Source organism: Sus scrofa, chromosome 7 (genome assembly GCF_000003025.6).
Source record: "Sus scrofa isolate TJ Tabasco breed Duroc chromosome 7, Sscrofa11.1, whole genome shotgun sequence".
NCBI lineage: Eukaryota > Metazoa > Chordata > Mammalia > Artiodactyla > Suidae > Sus > Sus scrofa.
In genome coordinates this window covers 49949129-49968496 of record NC_010449.5, presented here as the reverse complement: position 1 = coordinate 49968496, position 19368 = coordinate 49949129, and positions in this window count along the sequence as shown.

The following is a 19368-nucleotide window of genomic DNA, read 5'->3' as shown; positions in this document are numbered from 1 at the left end:
ACACTGCATGGAGGGACATGTGACAGCTTGCATGACAGGGACCCCGAGGAAGCCTGGGATGGCTCAGTGACAGCCAGGAAACTATTTTTTTCAATCTCATGTAATCATGAGCCCAAATGCCTTTATCCCCATGGATGGTAAATGCACCAAAAAAAATCAATTTTCTTGTTCAACCAACACATTCACTTTAAAAATGCTTACAGCCTTTAAATTTTACTTTTGCACTCAGAAATTATGAGAGCCTCTTGTGCCAATTTCTGATATTTACAATGCCTTATCATTGTTAAGCATGTATTGGAAGGACAAATCGAACCTCCTACAACATTCAAACAAGAGCAAAAGCACAGACTGGTTTTCTCGTCTGGAAGACGTGGTGATCCCAGGAAAAAGTTGCCAGTTCCTGAGTCTTTACTCCATATTAGGCACCACACTAGTCATTTCACATCTACGAGTCTTTCGTTTGTTTGTTTTTTGTCTTTTTTTTTTTTTAGGGCCCCACCCTCGGCATATGGAGGTTCCCAAGTTAGGGGCCAAATCAGAGCTGTTGCTGCTGGCTTATGCCACAGCCACAGCAACTCGGGATCTGAGCCACATCTGTGACCCACACCATAGCTCACAGCAACACCGGATCCTTAACCCACTAAGCAAGGCCAGGGATTGAACCTGCATCCTCATGGATACTAGTCGGGTTTGTTAACCACTGAGGCACGATGGCAACTTCTCACATCTACTGGTCTTAATTAAGGCAGTGGTCAACATCACACTGCAGAATGCTGCAGCAAAGCTTGGCCATCGCCTCCATTCCAGACAAGAAGGTAGGGAAGGAATGGACAAGTTATCTACAAACCCTGGTGGCCACGCTCTGGCTGGCTGGCCGAGCCCAGAGCTTCAGCCAGGCTGTCTGTTGCAGCACAGGGAACAAGAAGGACAGTCTTTCCAGGACCAGGCTGGGGGGGGGGGAGGAAGCAATAAGGGACCCAGTGAGGGGTGAGGACACAGGAAGGACATGGGAAGCAGAACCAACATGAAAACCCCATCATAAGCCCTGTGTCATGTCTTCGCTCTCCTTTGAGGGGGTGGAATTAAGGTTGCTAATCAGCTGACTTTGAAATAAAGGGACAATCCTGAATAGTCCCAGGGGGCCAATGGAATCACAAAGGTAGGCAGTGACCCCACCATTGGGAAGATGGAGCGAGCTGGCCCTTCCTACCCAGTGGGGAAATGACTCAGGGTCCAGCAGAGGGGAGCTGCGCCAGGCAGCAGCTGGGTGGGAGTGCTCAGATGGAGGCTGATGGAGGCCAGGGAGACAAAGGACCACTGTCTGAATCCCACCTCTGCAGGGGGAACTGGACGTGCTTGGACGGACCCCAAAGTGAAATAGGTCCACCCCAGGCCAGGTCTCGTCTCTGAGGTCCAGAGAGGAGACAACAAAGGCCAGAGCTTATTCTCAAAGGAAGCTGAAGAGCCCAGTTGCAAAGACCAGCCCCCAGGCCTGTGTCCAAAGGACAGCGTGGGAGGACCTTGGGGAGCTGAGGACACACTGCGGGGGTGGACTGGATGGGTGTGGGGGGCCAGAGTGAGCTCCAGGAGGAACAGGAATCCCAGTGGTGAGAACACAGACCAGACTTCGTGGAGGACGTGGCATGGAGCTGGGCCTCAAGGGCAGCCTCGCTCCGTCCAGGTGCCTTCCCAGCTCCTCCCAGGCCGTGCCACCCTCCCTGCCCCCTCCACTGGCCACAGAGTCGGGAGAACCACAGGGGAGGCGGTCAGCCTGGAGCCTCCCAATGTCAGTCCCCCTACCAGCTTCAAGTTCACTGTCTCTGAGGCTGACTATCTGCAGGGGACACAGCATGCTGCTTCACTAGGGCCATTGGTCCCTTTCCTCTTCCTTCCACTGCTCTAGTCTCTGCCTTCCCCATCCTCTGCCCTCAACACCTCGATCATCTGCTGTCCTTGTCCTCTGCGAAGATCCCGCTTGCAGCTGTCTGCCTGGGCTACTGAGGAACCAAAGGAAAGGCCTAGTAATGCTCCCATCTCGGCTCCCTTCGCTGTGGCCTCTTATGGCCTTCATGTTGTTCCTTCCGCTGCTCAGCATTTCCACCAGCCCCGAGCAGGTCTCTGAAAGGCCTGAGCCCACACCCTATGGTCAGTGGACTCTGCCTCCAGAGGGCTGGCCATCCATTTGCGCAGATGAAACTTCCCACTTACCCAATAGGCGGATGTGGTCCTAAGAAGTTGCTACAGCCCCAAGTCATACCATCAGATGCTGGCCACCCTGCTGCAAACGTCCCTGAGACTACACTGGAACAACAGCCACAAAATCAAAGCTCAGATGACACCCCCCCCCCATGCTGTCCTCATCTCGCTGATGCATTGAGTTTCCATCCTATAACCAAGATGTAGGCAGCAAACAGCAACTGAACGGCCACTGGGCTGCAGTCCTGAGGGGCTCTCTAATGGAGAGTGATGGCAGGGATAGAGGCAGTTACACACACTGCAGTGGGGTGGGGGCAGGGATCAAGCCTAGTCCTGGGAGGTGCGAGGGCACAGAGGAGGGCAGATGCAGGTCAGAGATGCAGGTCAGAGAGGCTCTGGATGGATGAACCGACACTCAGGTGAGTTGAGGTGAGTAAGGATGCTGGTACGTCTGTACCAGAGGAACCAGCACCCACCAGGGTACCAGGAGATATGAAACAGGAGGGGATCCAGAACTATGAGCCAACCTAGGGAGAATGTTTCTGAAACGCCCTGTGCTTTCTCTCCTGGCACCATTACTAGACTCCTTATCACTCAAGCCAGATATCTAGGAGCCATCCCTGACTCCTTTCTCTTATCCCTACTTCAACTCAATCCTGCCAGGCTACATTCCAAACATCTCTCGAATACACTGCCTTCTGTCTGTTCCCTTTGCCACTCCCTGAATTAGGCTCTCAGACCCGTAGCCAGAACAACCCCAGCATCTCAACTTCCCCGCCTTCCTCTGTCTTCCTCTCCTCAAATTCCTCCTCTCCCGCAGCCACAGAAATCAGACTTTACACCTTCTAGTTAACGTTCCTCTGAGATTCCCCATAAACTATCTGATAAAATCCAGACCTACGAACAAGATGTGTAAGACCTGCAGGATCTGGCCCCTGTCAGCCCTGCGATCCCAGCCAAGCCCTGTCCGTCGCCAGCCTCCAACCTCCAACTGCAATGAAACTGTGCTGTTTGTCTGCTCCCACCCCACTGCGTCCCACCCCAGGGCTTTTGCACACACCGCCTCCCCTCTCCAGCTTTACCCAACTCACCCTTTGATCCTCAGCTCAGGCATCAGGCTTCTAAAACCTTCCTCCGAAGAGGTCCCTGGTGGCTCAGTGGGTTCAGGACCTGGCGTTGTCATGGCTATGGCTCTGGTTACTGCAGTGGCATAGGTTCAATCCCTGGCCCAGAATGAATATATTTATATGTATAATCGATTCACTTTGTTGTACATCTGAAACTAATACAACATTGTACATCAACTCTAGGCCAATACAATTTTTTTAAAAATCCCTGGCCTGGGAACTTCCACGTGCTGCAAGCACGACCAACAAAACAAAACACCTTCCTTTTAATTTCCCCCATCTCCACTGTGATAGGTCCCCTTTGCCATGCTGTGGAGGAGCCTCTGCACATGTCTAATGCTGGGCTTTCTAGAGTGCTGTGATTACTCATTCATATGTCCATCTAGCCCACGGCGTTATGAGGATGTTCAGGGCAAGAACTAGGTCCTAATTATCTTTGCGGCCCCTTATCTAATTCAGTGCCTGGCATACAGTGTCAGTGCCTGGCATACAGTGAGAGCTCAAAGTTTCCTGCACTAGTTAAATAATGGCATTGGTGACCGAATGACTGGCACTGCTGGTTCCTAAAATAGTTTAAGGGCAGAGAGAGAATGGCTGGAGTGAGGAGGGAAAGGATGAGTGGTGATTGGACATAGTGAGTTTGGGGCATCTGTGGCTACAGAGAGTAAAGATGCCTGGTAGGCACATGGATGCAAGACCTGGGGGCCGGGAGACCGGTCTGGGCTGGAGGTAGAAATCTGGGCATCATCAGCCTAGAGGAAGTCATCCAAGCTGAGGGTTCAGATTTAAAATCACCTGGAAAGTGCAATAAGAACAACAGGCTCAGGAGGAAGTCTCAGGAAATTCCAACATTTAAGGGATATGCTATAGAAGAGACATGCCACATCAAGGCAGAGAAGAAACTAAAGAGAGAAATAAAAATTAAGTTCCAACACAGAAGCCAAGGGGAAGGGAGGATCCATTCTGTATTTTGTTTAGTCTTCGCTGGCTTGGGGACAAAAGAAATAAACTTCAGGAACCTCTGGCAAAATAAGCTGGCCTCCCATCTTTCTTGGAGGAAAGGCTAGCTTTTCGCATCCCCTGGAATGAAACAGCTGTCATTTCTAGGATGCTAAGGAGGGGAGCTGAGGGGAAGAGCAGATGGACACGACCAAACTCAGGACCTGGTCAGGGATTCAACCAATTTCCCAAACCTAGTGCTAATTTGTGCAGCCCACAGTCCATTTCCCATAAATTGAAATCCCTGTGTATTTGAAAGGAAATAGAATCCACGTGTTCATGATTCATTTGCACTTTGTGCAACCAAATGTTGGGCTGTCACTGTTTGATGTCCAAGAGACCATCTGAAGAATCTTTGCAGCCAGGAGTTGTGAGTCGCCAAAGAAATGAAACAGAGACAAACCTTGGCCAGCCCCACCCAATCCAAGGCAGTCAGCAGGGAATGAATAGGTACAGTGTGAAAGGCAGCAGCATCCAATCTGCCAGGTATTAGATCAGACCGATTTTCTGTGTCTCTAGCTACAAACATCTGATGCTAAATAAGCCGCATCAACAAACAGGCAACGCCTGGAAAAGCACTGTCATTTATGTAACTCTTTGCTTACTGTTGAACATGCAGAAAATTTTCTTTTTCTTTTTCTTTTTTTTTTTTTTTTTTTTTTTGTCTTTTTGCCTTTTCTAGGACCGCTCCCACAGCATATGGAGGTTCCCAGGCTAGGGGTCAAATCGGAGTTGCAGCGGCCAGCATACACCACAGCCACAGCAATGCGGGATCCTATCTATGTCTACAACCTACACCACAGCTCATGGTAATGCCAGATCCTTAACTCACTGAGCGAGGCCAGGGACCAAACCTGCAACCTCATGGTTCCTAGTCAGATTCGTTAACCACTGCGGCACGACGGGAACTCCAGATGATTTTCAATTTTGATATAATAACGCTAAAACAAAAATCTTTGTTCATCAATTTTTGTCCATATCTCTTATTATGTCCTGATGATAAGTTTCCAGAAATAGAAATACCGGATCACAGGAGACAAACACTTTCTTCAACTGCATTTCAGAAAAATTGCATTGAGTGACCCTTCTGAACTCGTCTTTCTCAGCATACTTGCCAAAGCATTGAACGTTATCAATAAAATAATATAATGAAATGTTAGGAAGTTATTAAAGTCATGTTTACAAGACTATTTGACATAGGACGTAAGGCGATTAATAATATAAATATGGGGAGTTCCCGTTGTGGCTCAGAACCTGACTAGCATCCAGGGGGATGCAGGTTCAATCCCTGGACTCGCTCAGTGGGTTGGGGGATCCAGCATTGCCGTGAGCTGTGGTGTAGGTCACAGATGCAGTTTGGATCCCGCACTGCTGTGGCAGTGGTATAGGCTGGCAGCTCCAGCTCCGTTTTGACCCCTAGCCTGGGACCTTCCATATGCTGCAGGTGTGGCCCTGAAAAAGACAAAATAAGAATAATAATATAAATATAAATTGTATCATTGACTAATAATTATATACAAGTGCAAGCTCAATTTTATTTAAATTATTACATAGAGGAGATGTGTATTATATCAGATAGACAGCAGTTTCAGTACATGAAAAGGTGCCCAGCAGCACTAATCATCAGGAAAACGCAAATCAAAATCACATGAAGATATCACCTGACACCTGTTAGAATGTCTAGTATCAAAAAGACAAGAAGAGACAAGTGTGGGTAAGAACTTAGAGAAAAGGGAATCTTTGTGCCATCTTGGTGGGAGTGCAACCTGGTACAGCTACCACAGAAAACTGTATGGAGGTTCCTCAAAAAATTAAAAAGAGGACTCCCATATGATTCAGCAATTCCACTTCTGGGTATTTACCCCCCAAAAAACAGAAACACTAATTCAAAAAGATATATGCCCCTCTATGTTCACTGTGACATTATTCACAATAGCCAAGATATGGAAACAATCTTGGTGTCGATTGATGGATGAATGGATAAAGAAAAGAACATGTTATTTTGCTGATGATGAAATATACAACATACAATAGACTATTATTCATCCATAAAAAAGGTGAAATTTTGCCATTTGTGATAACATGGATGCTCCTTGAAGGGATTATGCTAACTGAAATAGGCAGAGAAAGACAAATACTGCATGATATCACTTATACGTGGAATCTGAAGAAACAACAACAGCAACACAAAAGAAAATCCAAGCTCACAGATACAGAGAACATATTAGTGGTTGCTAAGTGGCAGGCAGCCAGAGCAAGGGGCAAATCGAATGAAGGGAGTCAAAAGGTGCAGAGCTCCAGGAGTTCCCGTCGTGGCACAGTGGTTAATCCGACTAGGAACCATGAGGTTGCAGGTCCAATCCCCGGCCTGGCTCAGTGGGTTGGGGATCCGGCGTTGCCGTGAGCCATAGTGTGGGTTGCAGACTCGGCTCAGATCCCGCGTTGCTGTGGCTCTGGCGTGGGCCAGCAGGTATAGCTCCAATTCAACCCCTGGCTTGGGAACCTCCATATGCCACGGGTGCGGCCCTAGAAAAGGCAAAAAGACAAAACAAAACAAAACAAAAAACCTCTGTAACTCTGCATGATGAGGGATGTGAACTAGACTTGGTGTGCTGATTGTTTCACAATATATACAAATATTGACTCATTACGTTGCATACCTAAAATGAGTGTAAAGTTGTACATCATTTATACCTCAATGCAAAAAAAAAATTTTTAAAGAATAGCAGTTTCAGCTGCAATAACAAAATCAATCCTCAACTCTCAGTGCTTTCACCCCAACAGAAGTTTGGTTCTCATTCACACAAAGTCTGATGCAACTCAGGCCACTCTCCAAGGCAGCACTTTCCAAGTGGTGACTCAGGGACCCGGGCTGTCTCCTCCTGTGTCTCCACCATCTCAACATGACGCCTCCAGAGTTCCAGAACAGAGGACAAAGGAGCGTGGAGACTTACCCGTGGGCTTTTCAATGCCTCAGGCCGGACGTGACCCGTGTCATTTTCATTCATGATCTATTGCCTAGAACTCACCCTCTGCTCTTGCCCAGCTGACAGGCAGCTAGAAAGAGCACAAGGATTCAATGTCTCAGCTACAGCCTGGTCACCAATATCCCTCTTCTGTCCCCTTCCCCCACACAAAGAAAACACCCCCAGTCCATGGGAGACGAGCCACCCTCCCATCCGGTCCCAGCTCCCAGCTCAAAAGATCAGAATTCCCAGCAGATGCACAGTGGTCTCTGCATCAAGCCAGATGTAGCTGCTCTCGGTCCAGAGGACTATCTGTCTACCGTAGGAGTCAGCAAACTTTTTCTTTTTCTGGGGGAGGGGGCGCACTTGCGGCATATGGAAGCCCAGGCTAGAAGGCAAATGGGAGCTGCAGCTACTGGCCTACACCACAGCCACAGCAACACAGGATCTGAGCCTTGTCTGTGACCTACACCACAGTTCATGGCAACGCCAGATCCCCTGACCCACTGAGTGAAGCCGGGGATCGAACCTGCATCCTCATGGGTACTAACTAATCGGATTCATTTCTGCTACACCACAATGGCAACTCCCAGCAAACTTTTTCTTAAGGGCCTGAGAGTAAACATGTTGGGTTTGTGGGCCATAAGATCTCTGCTGCAACTATTTGATTTTGCCATTGTAGCCCCACAGCAGTCTCTGACCATCTGTAAATAACTGGGCATGGCTGTGTTCCAACCAGGTTTTACTTACAAAATCAAGCAGTAGGCTGGATCTGGCCAGTGGGAGTTTGCCAAAGGCTGATTGAAAAAGTCCAATTAGTGGCCTCTGCACACCTAGCATTCAGTGCTAGAGCGGCAGGACAACAGCCATGGCATAGTCCCATTCAAAGAGAAGAAAAATGGCAGGCACCCAGTGGTCACTGGCCCGTAGAAACTCTGAATCCTGCTGGACAGCCATGGCAAAGGCTTCCAGTCTGAGGATGGGGGATGTTCCCTGATGAGGCCTCCACTCTGCTCTCAGGAGGGCACTGCATTCTGTCCTGCTCTCCAAGGACACACTTTGGAAAGTTCTTCCTTTTCCATGGCCTCCCTGGCCACTTCTGCAGTAGACTTTGGAAAGTATGCCCTCCATGGGAGCTGCAGAGCTTTCTCAGCCTGTGTGCTGCCTGGTGGATGGCTGGAGCTTCAGGGTGGTTATAGGGTTAAAGGTCTCAAGCAATCACAGGCCTTTTTAAGGCCAGGAACCTTTTTTTTTTTTCAAGTTTTTCTGGCAGTATGACTCTCAAGCTCAGTAGTCAAGTTTCCAGTTTCATCTTCCAGGAACCACACCCACTGTTCTTTCAAGACTTGGTTCCCACATCTGCTTTATTTCTTTATGCCATGCCCCCAAGCCTCTTAATACAAGAGTGGCTGCCTTAAGGCAACCTAGAGCAACAAGTGTGAAGTTCACGTCCTTCTTCTGCTTCCTCTGAGACTTTGTAACCAGAGGGAAACGGTAATAACAGCTGTTAGATGCACACCTTTCATCTGATTTTTGCCCTGATTCCAACTGGATACCACACTGGGGACCACACCCTGAATCTGAATTTGCCTTCGGCCACTCCAAAGTCTTTCTCAACTCAGTTTCTGACTCCATCATCTAGAGGCAGTTGATTTTCCCCACCTGCATTTCTGGCCCTTCGCCATTCCCTTTTATTACTCTTGGAAACTAATTGATTCTTTTCCACGAGCATCTCTTCCTTGTAACACCATGTTCAACATGGCCAGAAACAAGCAACACAAATAACCAACTTTCCAACCACTTTCTCTGGAGCTACACCCAGGAGACCAGTCATAAATATCTCACCACAACATAACAGGAGCTGGTGGTTTCTTCCGACTCTGTTTCTCACTGCCAATTACCTAATGACTCCATGGATGCCATGTATTTTGGGTGTTTGTTACGGCAGCATCTTACTTCTCTCAATTTCCTTAGTCAGAATAAGATAGGGTACATTACGGTCACAAATTAACCCCCCAATCCAGTGGGTTAACACAACATGTCACTTGCCTGTTCACGTAGTGTCTGATAAGCACTCTATGGCATGTAAAATATATGTTAAGGGAATACACTGAAAATCAGCAATGTTTATTTTCCTCAATTTTCCACAACCAGTATTTATTACTTTGTAATCAGAAGAAAACTGCAAATGCTTAACAGGCAATTCAGTTGCTTGGGGGGTATCGTTCTTAACAGTTCAACTGATTTTTGTATGGGCCTTTCAAGAATCTCTTTCGAGGAGTTCCCACTGTGGCACAAAGGTTAAGGACCTGGCATTGTCTCTGAAGCGGCTCAGGTCACTGCTGAGGCATAGGTTCGATTCCCAGCCTGGCGCAGTGGGTTAAGGATGTGCCATTGCCATAGCTGTGGCATAGGTTGTAGCTATAGCTCAGATTTGATCCCTGGCCTGGGAACTTCCACATGCTGTGGGTGCAGTTACAAAAAAAAAAAAAAATCTCTTTCAAGATTATGCACAAGTCGATAGGCCCTTCCTTCTGCTGGGTTGGCCTTTACTAGAAGTCTTCCTGATCCCCAAAGCATCCTCAGGCCCGCCCCTTTCTGTTCTCCATAGTCCTGTCTATGTAGTGGTGGCACTTGGGTATGGTAGTTATATTTTTTAATGTATTAATGTGTTTTTTGCTTTTTTGTTTGTTTGTTTCTACTCTTTTCCTAGACAGCCTGAAGCCCACACCTGCTTGAAGATGGGAGGAAAGGCAAACAGATAGGGACCAATAAAGCAGGAAGGCAAAGCAACTCAGCTTCTGATGCATCACCTAGGAATTTGGTGTCTCCAGACACACAGTGGTCCTGTAAGCTAGACTTGTTGCAAGAAAGGGATTTCCCCACTGGGATTTTTTTTTTTCTTTTTTAGGGCCACACCTGTGGCATATGGAAGTTTCCAGACTAAGGGTCGAATCGGAGCTGCAGCTGCCAGCCTACACCACAGCCACAGCAATGCCAGATCCAAGCTACATCTGCGACCTACACCACAGCTCATGGCAACACCACAGATCCTTAACCCACTGAGCGAGGCCACAGATCGAAGTTTTATCCTCATGGATATTCGTTGGGTTTGTAACCTACTGAGTCCCCCATTGGATTTTCATCCCCAGTACTCCCTGTCTTATCGTAAGCAGGTCTGGATGCAAATTTTCTTAGTTTATCCCATAAGAGAGGGAACATACCTCTGGCCTCTACAGGAGACTGTGGTCTAGAATGTTGCCCAAGAGGGAGGGGGTACAACTTAGAGGAAGCAGACAAATGGGAGCCACACCTCTGGTCCCAAAGGATAATGGACAGGAGGAGAGACTGGCCAGAGAAGGAAAAGGGAATGTGAGACCTTGACCCTGATGTCTTTGGGAAGTTGAGGGAAATGCTCCTGCCTAATTCCAGCTGGACTCACCTCTCAGGTAATGACAACCACACAACCCAGGGGGAAATCACAGCAAAGTGAACTTGAGATACTGTAGAACGGGGGGGAAAGGGGGGGGTCTTGAATTTAGCACTCATTGTTCCCCATTCCCTGGGCTGGGCACATGATCAAGAAGTTCAAGTGTGTGGCAGAGGATAAGCAGAAGTTAGCTGAGAATGCTGAGGTGATGATGCTAAGGCAACCAGGAAGGACCAGCTCTGACCAGGCCAAAGGAGACACCCATCACTAATCACCCCAACCACAGACTCCTAAGGTCATGGTCCACGAATACCAGGGGAGGAAGCTGGTCCCCCCACAACTGTTACCAGTCCACGGAGCAGAGCAGTCCAGGTGCCCCAGGGCAGAGCTCAGGATCCAACAGGACAGACCCCGGACTCGAGGACCCACCTCCTCCCCCCTGCCATGCACGCTCGGCAAGCCCTCTGCAGGCTCCGAATGCCATCTCGGGGTACAGAAAGGCAACGAGGACAAGCTTAAGAGATCAAATATTTTGCCCAAGGGGACTGTCTGAATGATTACACTGGAATAAGATTCCAAGGTTGCTGTGAATCTGGTTACCCACCCCCATCCTCCCCTTAGGGCTTCGTAAAGAAAATCACGGGCACTGTAGAGTGTGAGAGCCCTCTGTTTGTTTACACATCCTCACTGCAGTGAGTCAGTGTTCACACCCCTGCCACATTTATCTCTTTCTTTCACAAAACTGTGAACTCTCCAGCCACAAGGACCATCAGGGATGAGTCCTAGGAGACCCCCTGAGAGATGCAAGAAGGCAGGTGAGTGGAGATGGTTCCTTGTGAATAAAGAGCCAAGATTAAAGGCAGGCAGGGTGATGAGCAGCAGAACAAGCCAAGCCGTCAGTGTCCCAAAGGGTGTGAGGCAAGGTGTGAGCAGGTGCATGGAATGAATGGGTACCCGAGAGAGGACGGGAGCAGGAGCTCAGGTATGTGGTGACAACTACATGGAATCCTTTTTGAAGAATGTGCCAGCCAAGGACTATCCAACTATTTCTTTTTTCTTTTCTTTTTTTCTTCTTTTTTCCATTTACAGCCACATCTGTGGCATCTGGAAGTTCCCAGGCTAGGGGCTGAATGGGAGCTGCAGCTGCTGACCCAGGCCACAGCCACAGCAATGATGGATCTGAGCCACATCTGCTACCTATGCCATAGCATTCGGCAATGTCAGATCCTTAACCCACTGAAAAAGGCCAGGGATCAAACCTGTGTCCTCAGGGACACCATGTCAGGTTCTTAGCCTGCCGAGCTACAACAGGAACTTCTCCAACCATCTGTTGTATCCCCAACCCCTGGGGACTGGATGAATGAATGAAAGAATGAATGAGTAAAAATGAACATCTCATGATGAAGCATTTGATTGAAACAGATGTTTTGGCCTTATTTTTTAAACAGTCGTTCTTGCTATCAGTCATTCTTCATTTGAACCATCTTCTCTTGGACCAGCCTGCTTCCTGCAAAGATGGAACTAATAGAAGTCACAGTGATGGACTCTATTGAATCAACACCCTTCTGGCCAAAGGCTTTTCCTTGAAAATCAATTTTTTTGGAAAACAATAGAACAGGAACCAGAAGGCTCAGGGGATTGAGAAAGACTTGGAAGTAATGAGGTGGCAAAGAGGGCATGATTGGAGGAAACCTCAGCTTTCCGAGAAGCAAAAGTTGCACAACTGTGTCAAACCAACACTGTGCCAGGTGAAAAATGAAAACCAGCGCCCAGAGTTGTCCCAGTATCTGTGTGTACAAATCACCAAAGCAAAAGTGTGTCCAGGCCTGGATTCTCTCCATCAGCCTTTCAAGTTCTCTCGGTGGATCCTTCATTATAAAGAAACAGAAAGAGGCAAAGCTGTCATTCACGTTCTGGTTGTCCCAGACTCATGTGTCCCTGCTCCTCTGAGGACATCATCTAAACGCCCCAGAGCAGATGGAGAGCTGGATCTGATCTTGAACACCAGCCTCAATAAAAGATTCCTCTGAGGGGCTGGTGCAAGGGGACAGCCAGCCCACACAGAGCCGCCTCCCGACCCCAAACCAAAGGACTCGTTCAGTCACTTAACAAACACCAACAGAGCACCAGCTAAATGTCAGGCTCTGCGCTGCTGGTCAGGGGTGTGGAAGTGAGCAGCCCATAGGGTGCCCTCAATAGATCCTTGCCGGGGCCCTGGCCAGAGAGAGCAAGCCTTACCAGGGAGTTGTCTGTGTTGGCAGCGGGAGGGAGGGGGCGGCAGTGGGCAAAGGCACTACCTCTGCCCAGGAGGTTAAGGGATGTTGCTTTGGCAACTAAACAGAGGTGGCTGCCCTGGGATGGGTCTGCACATCTAGAATCTGTTGGGACTCTAAGAATCCATGACTCTTGCTGCAAGATGAGAACCACACGAGAGAGAGGGCGGGCATCTTAGGTCCTGTCCAGAGGTGTCCCTGGAGAGTAAACAGACCTCAGCAGGAAGAATCCAGAAACACAAAGGACATCCAGGGGCTGAGAGTAAGAAATGAGTAGGAAGAGAGATGCATTTGTCTTCAAACCCTAAGGAAGATCCCAGGAGCAAGAAGTGTCTGTTGTGCCTCAAAGGTTAACGAACCCAACTAGCAACTGTGAGGACGCAGGTTCTGTCCCTGGCCTCGCTCAGGGGGTTAAGGATCCCGCATTGCTGTGAGCTGTGGCACAGGTTTCAGACGCGACTTGGATCCTGCGTTGCTATGGGTGTGGCGAAGGCTGGCAGCTACAGCTCTGATTAGACCCCTAGCCTGGGAACCTCCATATGCTGCGGGTGCAGTCCTAAAAAGACAAAAAAGACAAAAGAAAAAAAAAAAAAGACTCCTAGGAGTGGGAGATGTGCCCAAAGAACCCACCAACACATCCTTGATGGACACTAGTCATGGCCACTGGTCAAGACGGGAGAACCAAGACGCTGGGTCTCCCTGCAGTATCTGTCAGGAAAGAACTCTCATGATGTCCCGACCTCTTTTTCTGCCCCCAAGCTCCAACCCGCAGAGGGTCAGAAAGTGCAGTGGGTATGATAGGGAAGAAACCTACCAGGGGCCTCCTGCCAGGAGGGGGCCGAGCTAGAGGAGGAAGAAAGGCTCGATTTGCCATCAAGTCCAGAATTGGGTGAGTCCATAGGAAAATGGCCTTTGAATTGCTAACCTGAGTGCGTGTTTAAGCGTGTGGCATCATAAAGTAGTTAAAGGACACCTTACCACTGAAGGAACGAGCCGAGTGTCTGTCCTGGGGCCAGGGAGGAGCGGGGGAAAGAGGGAAAGGCCCTTTCTTGGGGGATACAATGAATTCCCTTCTGATCCCATCCCTCGCTTGTTCAGGGTTAGGGCCACATCAGGAAAACAGAGGAGAGGCGGGTACAAAAGGAAAAGGAGAGAGTAAGAGAGCTGACAGAGACAGGGAGATGGAGAACGGGAGGGGGCTGGAGGGAAGCGGATAGGGGAGGAGAGGGGAGGAGGTGGAGATCAAGAGGAAGAGGGGAGGGAAGAGGAACCACCGCTGTGCCAGCGCCCAACAGCCTCCATCCTCGTCCTCCTTCTCCCAGCCGTCCAGGTCCTGCCCTGCTATACCCCTCAGCTGCCCTCCAGGCAGCAGCTGACTCCTGGTGCTGTGCTTGAAAATGTCATGGGTGACTGCAAGCCACCAGTGGCTTACAAACTGGCTTGAAAAGTCTTGAATTTTTTTTTTTTTTTTTTTAAGGGCCACATGTGCGGCATATGGAGGTTCCCAGGCTAGGGGTTGAATTGGAGCTGCAGTTGCCAGCCTGCGCCAGAGCCAGAGCAACGTGGGATCCGAGGCTTGTCTGTGACCTACACCACAGCTCATGGCAATGCCAGATCCTCAACCCACTGAGCAAGGCCAGGGATCAAACCTGCATCCTCATGGATACCAGTCTGATTCATTTCCGCTGCGCCACAATGGGAAATCCCTGACTTTCCTATCTTGCCTGTTTCTCATCATCTCAAACAGGCTCACATCAAATAAACTACTTGCACTGGCATCTTTGTCTCAAGGTCTATTTCCGGGACACCCAGAAAGCCACTCTCCTTCCCTCATCCTCCTGTCTTTGCTTCCCCAGGGAAGGGGGGATTTTGACATACACGCCCTCTCCCCACCCCTGGCTGTCCCCAACAGGCCCCTCTTCTATGACCATCCCTGATCATAATAGGGTCGCTTCCCAGGAAGAAGGTAAGGACAGAACCAAGAGCTCTCCCACTGCCCAGTCAGCCCCCACAGGTCCCAGGACAGCCCACCCGCCCCAGGCAAGCCAGGCAGTGTCCTGGTGCAGCCGCCCAAGCCCCTGGCTCTTCAGCCCAAGGGTGGTGCTGCTTCCTGCCCGTCTGTTTGGGAGCGCACACAGGAGACATGAGCAGATGTTTGGCAGATGTTCAACCTTGTTCACATCAGCCAACAATAACAGCACTGCGACGACGCTGCCGGGAGAGGGGAAGGGAGGCGGCTCTGGTCCCGCAGCTGGGGACGGCCAAGGGAGACACCGTCTCCCCTCCCTCTGGGGCAGGTGGGGGGGGCGGTGACCGAGTGTGACCTGCATGCAGCGAGTTGGAACACAGAGGCCATGGCATTGGTATTCTGGGGTAGAACCCTGGGGTGGGTCAGACTGTTGCAATCTGCCCCTCAGACAGAGCCCACAGCCCCCATGTCAGGCAGCCTGGCAGCCCTGGAGGCCTAAGGGAGCTGCAGGAATCTGGGTCTATCAGAGGGAAGCTTTGCCCAGCATGGCCCACGGAGATGCTCCTGGACCCTGGGAGCATCTCTAATGCTCTCTCCACTGAGACTGGACACATCCCCAGTCTTGCTTAGCAAAGGGTTCCAGAGAGCCTCTACTCATCCACAGGGCTGGTACCCAACCAAACCCTACACACCACCCATCCAGGCTTGCTGGGTAACTGAGCTTCCAGCCGTGCCAAGGCTGACTGTGGGTGCCCAGGGGACTGAGCACTGCCTTCCGCTGAGAAGAGCTGCCTGCAGTCCCACCATGGACTTGCTCACGGCAGCTCCCAATCTTCTCCACGTCCCCACCACTGCTGTCTGCTTCTGCAGGGGGCACGGTTGGAGCGAGGCAGGGGGTGCAGGTGAGAGGGTCCCTTACACCCCCTCTCCCCCTCATTCAGCCATTCCCAGCAGGCACGGCTCTCCTGTCCCCCACTGGAATGCACATCTAAAGCAGCTCTGAATGCAGAGCTCAAAGGCAACCTCCATGACGGTCACTCCCCGTAATGCACTGACACTGCTCAGGATCCAGTCTTCCTGCTTCAATTCAATCCAACAAAATGCATCAGAGGCTTTCTGCCTGAGTGGCAACACCACCTACCGATTATGTGCTCTGTCCCTGGATCCAGGCAGCTTGGCTCCCTACTCTTAATTGTACGATAGCAGGTAAGTTAACTTTCCTCTCTGGGTAAGTTAACTTTCCTCTCTGTCTGCCTCCCCTCCTATAAACTCAGATATAATGATGATACCCATCTCACAGATTATATGTGAAGTTTCAATTGATTCATACATGAAAAGGTGCTCAGAACAGTGCCTGGCACCTGATGCCCCAAAAATGTTTGCCAGGATGATGGTGATGACGACGAGGCTGTTCTAACACTGGGGGCGCAATTCCACATAGGTTTTCCTGCCTTCAGGGAGCTTGCAGTCAAGCGCGGTACACAGAGAAGTCAACACACAATTACAACTCAGAGTGACAAGTGCTGTGCCAAAAGGGAGTGCAAACTCATAAGCAATGCTGGATAACTCAATTTACCTCTCCAGGCTTCCACTGACCTACCTGTAAATGAAGAGAGTGGACATTTAGTAGTAGGAACACTGAGGATACAGATACAAAAATTATATATGCACAAGTGTGTTTCGATATTTGAAGAGCTCAGTCTTGTGGAGGAGATGATATTAAGAAATTATAAGAGTTCTCACTGTGGCTCAGTGGGTTAAGAATCCAACCGTAGTGGCTCGGGTTGCTGCAGAGGTGCAGGTTCGATCCCCAGCCCAGCCCAGTAGGATAAAGGATCCTGCGTTGTCACAGCTGCATCTGAGATTCAATCCCTGACCTGGGAACTTCCATATGCTGAAGATATGGCCATAATAGAAAAATAAAAAAATTAAAAAATAGGATGCAGCCTATGCACAATAGCCAAGACATGGAAACAACCTAGATGTCCCTCCACAGACGAATGGGCAAAGATGTGGTACATATACAGAATGGACTACTACTCAGCCACAAAAAAGAACAACATAAAGCCATTCACAGCAACACGGATGCAACCAGAAATTATCATACTAAGTGAAATATGTCAGAGAAAGACAACTTCCTTATGATGTCACTTATACGTGAAATCTAAAATACGGCACAAAAGAACAAATCGACAAAGCAGAAACAGACTCACAGACAAGGAGAACAGACTTGTGGTTGCCGAGGGGGAGGGGGAGGGATAAGAGCGGGGTGGGGGGAGCTTGGGGCTAGCGGATGTAAGTAAGCTCTTAAACATGGAGGGGATAAACAAGGTCCTACCGTACAGCACAGAGAACCTTATTAAATGTCCCATGACAAACCAGAATGGAATTTTTCTTTTCTTTTTAGGGCAGCAACTGTGGCATATGGAAGTTCTCAGGCTAAGGGCTGAATCAGAGCCTCAGCGGCCGACCTATACCACAGCTCACAGCAATGCCAGATCCTTAACCTACTGAGGGACAAACCTGAATCCTCAGAGTTCCCATTGTGGCTTAGCGGAAGCACATCCGAATAGTATCCACCAGGATGCGGGTTCGATTCCTGGCCTTGCTCAGTGGGTTCAGGATCCGGCGTTGCCATGAGCTGTGGGTGTAGGTCACAGATGCGGCTCGGATCTGGCGTTGCTGTGGCTGTGGTGTAGGGTGGCAGCTGTAGCTCCGATTAGACCCTTAGCCTGGGAATCTCATATGCCGTGGGTGCAGCCCTAGAAAAGGAAAAGCGAAAAACAAAAAACAGGATGCAGCAACGCCAGGCAGCACACATGGCAGAGACATACATGAGATACCCAAGTCATAATGACAATTATTGCTGTTACTGACATGGTGCTGGACGGGATATGGAATATGCTTAGCATACATACTCTCACAGCAAGCCTCTGAGAGGGGGATATTTTACGCCGTTTTTTAACCTATGAGCGACTGGAGGCTCAAAGAGGTGCAGAGACTTCAAGGTCACACACCTAGGAAGTGACCAGTATCCCCACTGAGTAGTCTGGCCCCACAGCTGGGGTTTATAACCATCTCTTGAGAATACATCATGTCATTTCATTCAATCTTATATTAAAATAAATAAATAAAAACAATAATAAAAAACCTCTGAGGGGAAGCCAGTAACCCAGCAGAGAAAACAGGCTTGGCAAGGAGGACCTGGGCAAGGCCGGGAAGGAGCAGAGAGGGCTTTGGAATGGCCCAGACATCGTGCTGCTGCCACTTGGGGCAGATTCAGAGCCCAGGGGCCCGGCCCTGGGTGCAGAGCACAATTTCCTGGGGGGAACTCCAGACTTTTATAAATGGAATGCTTCTAAAGGGTCCCCAAGGGGCTGTATCCTCACCTGAACCCCCCCGTGGCACCACCCCTCGGAATGCTGTCCTTTAAAGCCGTCTTTACGTGCGCCTCACACACTGCTTCTTTTACAAGGAAAGAAAATGAACCGATACCCTGATTGCAATACTTTTATGGTTTTTCCCCTCTTAAAATGTACGTTTTGAAAACTAGAAACTCCCTCGTATTTTGAAATTAAGCTCAGCAGTTGAGCAATTTCAGCATTGACGGGTTAGCATTTTTAACACTGACATCGTGTGGCTGCTTTGGAAAACTGCAAGCGAGACCAAATGGGCCGGAGAGAAACCCATCTCCTTTGCTTCTCTTCTCTTTAATTGAAATTTAGTTGAGGTATAATATTAGGTTAGTTTCAACCATACTCCATCACGATCTGACACTTGTATACATGATGCAATGATCACCTCCATATGATCATCAACCGTAAGTCTAGTCATCATATGTCCCCACACAAAGTTATGACAATACTATTGTCCATTTTCCTTATGCTGTATGGGACATCCCCTGGATGGATGGATTGTCTTTTTAGGGCCACATCCATGGCATGTGGAAGTTCCCAGGCTAGGCGTCAAATCCGAGCTGCAGCTGCCAGCCTCTACCACAGCTTATGGCAACGCCGGATCCTTAACCCACTGAGCAAGGCCAGGGATAGAACTCACCTCCTCAGGGATATTAGTCGGGTTCCTTATCACTGAGCCACAAGAGGAACTCCCAATTATCTGCTGTATAACTGGAGGTTTGCATCTGTTAATCCCCTTCATCTATTTCACCCAGGCCCCCATCCCCCTCTCCTCTGGCCACCACCGCTTTCTTCTCTGGGAGTCTGTTCATTTCGTTTTGTTCGTTTTTGTTTTTTAGATTCCACATGTACGTGAGAGCCTACGCTATTTGCCTTTCTCAGTGTGACTTATTGCACTTGGCCTAATGCCTTCTAGATGCATCCAGCAGACTTCAACACCTGTGTGAGTCTCACCCCAATTAGTTCCATTAGTTAAATTAAGGGACTTAACT